Source organism: Halichoerus grypus, chromosome 13 (assembly GCF_964656455.1).
Source record: "Halichoerus grypus chromosome 13, mHalGry1.hap1.1, whole genome shotgun sequence".
In the NCBI taxonomy this organism is placed as follows: domain Eukaryota; kingdom Metazoa; phylum Chordata; class Mammalia; order Carnivora; family Phocidae; genus Halichoerus; species Halichoerus grypus.
In genome coordinates, this window is record NC_135724.1 from 70230727 (window position 1) to 70235398 (window position 4672).

General features: G+C 44.4%; 1 pseudogene; it reads left to right on the forward strand.

The window, feature by feature from the left end:
- LOC144379747 (leucine-rich repeat-containing protein 37B-like) overlaps window positions 1-3969 on the forward strand; it is a 32816-nt pseudogene extending 28847 nt beyond the window's left edge.
- Window positions 3970-4672: the final 703 nt, after the last annotated feature.

Below are 4672 nucleotides of genomic sequence, written 5' to 3' on the forward strand. Positions count from 1 at the left end.
TTATTCATTCAGAGTCAAATCCCTAAATCTCTCTTTTATAAAAAAAGATTTATTTATTTATTTGAGAGAGAGAGAGCACGTGAGTCGAGGGAGGGGCAGAGGGAGAGAATCTCAAGCAGACTCCCCACTGAGTGTGGAGCCCAACGCGGGGCTCGATCCCATGACCTTGAGATCATGACTTGAGCCAAAACCAAGAGTTGTATGCTTGAGCCACCCAAACACTCCTCAAATCTCTAAATTTCTAAAAACTATTCCTTTGTTAAAAGTCAGATTCTCATTAAATTAAATTAATTACCCCCAAATGAAAACTTGTTCATATAGTGCATCAGAGTTTGTAAACTGATTTTTTAAAATATTTTATTTATTTATTTAATTGACAGAGAGAGAGAGAGAGAGACAGCGTGAGGGGGAACACAGGGGGAGTGGGAGAAGGAGAAGCAGGCTTCCAGCTGAGCAGGGAGCCTGATGTGGGGCTTGATCCCAGGACCCCAGGATCATGACCTGAGCCGAAGGCAGTCGCTTAACCAACCGAGCCACCCAGACGCCCCTGTAAACTGATTTTATATGCATTAGATCTCAGGTGCCCTTTGTCTTATAGGACAGGTAAAGGTACATTTTTGTTTATTTTGTTTATTTTGTTTATTTTTACAAGTAATATATTATAAGAGTAAAAGTAATGCTGATTTATCAAAAAGTTTTATTCAGAGGCTGAGACTTTCTGTTCCCTAACCAGAAGCTGCTACCTTCTAATGGATAGAGAGGGCTCTTCTATTCTTGGATTGTCCAACTCTGAACTCGTTCTGAATCTTAAGCTTTTCTGTCCAAAAACACTCAGGTGCTTTTAAGTATTTTTCTGTATACTATGTTTTATTGGCACTAAATTGATGACTTCCAAAATGTGCTTTTGCACTTGGATAGATGGAATACGGGTCCTTATCAATGATCTAGGGTACATCAGAAATAATACTTTGCTACTTCTATAAGTACAGTGTTGCTTATTTTTCAAAACAATTTTTTACCAGTTATATTACTCCCTTCTACCTTAGAGGTGGACAGGAGAGGCATGTTGAATCTCCTTTTACAGGTGAGGAAAACTGTGATCAGAGGTGTTAAGTGCTGTAGCCTAGCACTCAAGTGTCTCATTTTGCACTCTCTGCAAGCCTGTTGCTCCTCCTTTCTCGTGACCTCCTCTGACCCTCACCACCACCACTAAAGATACTTCCAATTCTTCTGGAAAAGAAACCCAGCAGCACAATGCTGTGCAGTCTACACAAGCTGTACACTTGACCTTCAGGTAGTTGGAAGCTCTGGACAGTTCCCTAAATAAAGCTGGAAATACTAGAAATGAAAGTGACGTAGGCATCTGGCAAAAGATTCTTTATCCCTTGTGCATTTTAAAACCTCAAGTATCATTCCATTGATTTATTGAACATTCCACATTGACATATCTCTCACACCTGGGACATCTCTTAACCTAGACCCCAGATCCCTGCCCAAATTTAAGCAAAGAGCCAGGGTGGACATAGTGGGTTTTTTTCTGTTTAGAGCTTATTTTATGTGAGCTGCAATATATGGGAGCAGGGACCAAGCAAAGGAATGGGTGGGTGGGTAGAGAGGGCATGTCCAGATGAGGACCTGCTAACAGTGGGTGTTGTCATGGGCATCTGTGATGGCAGCAAGAACACAAGCATGCTGAAGAGTGGAAGGAGGAAGCATCTGAAGCAGGACAGGGTGGGGTATATGAATGCCAGGAGTCACATTAGATCTGCACACAGTTTAGCTGAGTGTCTTCCAGCCTTGACTTTTTTTGAGTACTGCACAATCGAGCCTTGGGGACCCATGGAATAATCCCAAATACAGTTATTCACACTATGGAAGGTTCTGAGTAAATAGCTGCTTTTTCAAAAAATACCCTTTTCTCCTTTTGTTGTTGCCAATCATAGATTCAAGTTTGAGTTTGTCTCCTCTCTAAATGGTACTCAAATATTTGTTGATTCTTAATTTATTTGGGATGTATGACTGTGGACTGACAAAAAGCTGTACTATCAGTCTTTCATTATCAAAACTAGTCTCTTTTTTGTTGACAGATGAAGAAGTATCTATAAGGAATGCAGAAGGATCATTCATGAAGGTATTGAAATCCCGGAAGAAGAGCACCAGTACTGAGCTGATAATTGAGCCAGAGAAGCCATCCTCAGACAAAAATCGCTTCAGTTTAGCCTTTATGAATGAGCAGCTAGACTTTAATGATGAAAGTGATGTTATTAGTGCGCTGAATTACATATTGCCTTATTTCTCAGAGGGAAATCTGGAAGATGTAGAATCAACGTTATTACCATTCATTAAACTTCTGTTTTCAAATGTGCAAGACGGAGACAAGCCCATGGGTCCCTTGACAAACAACACAGGGAACCCTTTTCTTAAACCTGGACCCAACAATTCAACTTACAAAAATAAACTGAGGAAACTCCATTTTCTAGAAAATTTGTTAGATGCAGAAATTCAAGAAAAATTGATGAGGTGAAAAAGAAAGAAAAAACTGCCATGCTTATACATTCCAGCCTTTTCGGTCCCAAATTCAAACGCCAAATCTTTCCAAAGAAATTGGAAACTGCCCAAGCACAGGAAAAGAGCCTCACCAAGGCTGAGAGTGTAGGGAAGAAGTTTCTGAGAGTAAAGAAGGTTGTCACGGGCCCAAAGGGCCTACGGAAAAGGTACCTCAAAAAAATGCGCCATCAGAGAAACCGGGGGAAACAGAATGCCCAGCCATTTGTGGAGAATATGGCCAAAGAAAGAAGCCTCAGCAGACCTTCCCCAAGGGAGCTGGAGCAGCTTCACATGGCGCAGAGGCCCAGGAAATTAGTGGGAGACTCCTTCAGTAGAGCCTTCATTCATAAAGGAGCACAATTCTTTCCTGAAACAATACATCTTGGGCAGGCCTTCTGCCTCCACTGCTCCAAAATCCCTACCTGAGGTGAAAAACAAATCAAAAGACTTAACCGACACCATTTTTGTTTTAGAGGATGCAAATGCTAGAGTTAGGAATATGAAGGCTTCTAAACCAGTCTCACATTCCAGAAAAAAGTACCTTTTTCATATAACTCGCTCGCGTGTGGTCCACACAGCACCCAAGGCCAAGCTGAGTCGAAAATCCAGAAAGGAAAGTCCTATCAGTAATAGGCTGATGCTTGCAAAGAGGCCTCCGTTCTCCGCCATCAGGAGCCTCATAAATTCCCCTTCACGGGAGGCTTTTTCATCTTCAGGAGAACTGAGTTCTCAGGAAAATCCTTTTCCAGAATTATTTACTCTTTCAGAACCTTTTAGAGAAAACACTACTGTAGAAAACACTACTGCACAGAATGTTTTTGAGAAACCTATCTCTACAAGAAACATGACTGTGCCAGAACAAACCCTCCCTGCATTCAGGAACCATAAGGTATTTCCAGTGATTATTCTGTGGGCACCACAGACAACTTTATGCCAACTGTTAAACAAACCAATGAACCACGATGGATAAACCACAGCGTGGGCACTGAATTGCCCCCGAAGCCCACAGGCTTCACTGTGTCGAAGCTCTCAGCCCCAGGTGACCTATTTGAAATTCAGCTAGGTGACCTATTTGAAATTCAGCTAAACCAGCAGCTACGGTCCCTCATCCCGAACAACGACGTGAGAAGGCTCATTTCTCACGTTATCCGGACTTTGAAAATGGACTGCTCTGAGACCCACGTGCAACTGGCCTGTGCCAAGCTCATCTTCAGAACAAGCCTCCTGATGAAGCTTCTCAGTGAGCAGCAAGAAGTAAAGGTGTCCAAGGCAGAGTGGGATACGGACCAGTGGAAGACTGAGAACTACATCAATGAGAGCACAGAAGTCCAGAGTGAACAGAAAGGGCAGGAGTCCAGCGAGGTGAGGAAAACTCCTAAAACATGGGATCTGGACTTTGAGTCAGTTGAGGACATGCCATGAAAGCACCCAAGCACATAGGCCGGGGGGCTCCTAGTCTGGGTCGGCCAGCAGAGCACCCCGAGGAGGCTGGTCTTTGCTGCTTCGGGCCCTCTTGCTCCTGAGCTCAGGGGGCTCTGAACTCAACCTATGATTCCTTCCAACTTATTTAAGGTTTTCCAGTGTTACACATAAATCTGCGGATGTGGAACTTACTGTAACTCCAGAGCCGGCTAAGGAGGTTGAATCTTCTACAGCCCAGCAGGAGGCTCCACCTCAGCCTCTTGAGCATACTGAGGAAGCGGAACCTTCTCCAACCCAGCAAGAGACCTCAGCTAAGCCTCCAGAGGCGGTTGAGCCTTCAAGTGAGCAGCAACCAGCTCAGCCTTCTGAGTCTCCTGAGGGGTTTGAACCTTTTCTAACTCAACAGGAGACCCCAGCTCAGCCTTCAGAGCCTCCTAAGGAAGCTAAGCCTCCAAGCGTACAGGAACCACCAGCTCTGCTTTCTGAGCCTAGTGAGGAATTTGAACTTTCTCTGACTCAGCAGGAGATCCCAGCTCAGCCCCCAGAGAATCCTGAAGAGGCAGAACATTCTCCAGCTCAGCAGGAGCCCCCAGCTCCGCTTCCAGAGCCTTTTGGAGAAGCTGAACCTTCCTCAACCCAGGAGGAGACCTCAGCTCAGCCTGCAGAGCTCCCTAATGAGGCAGAATCTTCAACCCAGCAGGAG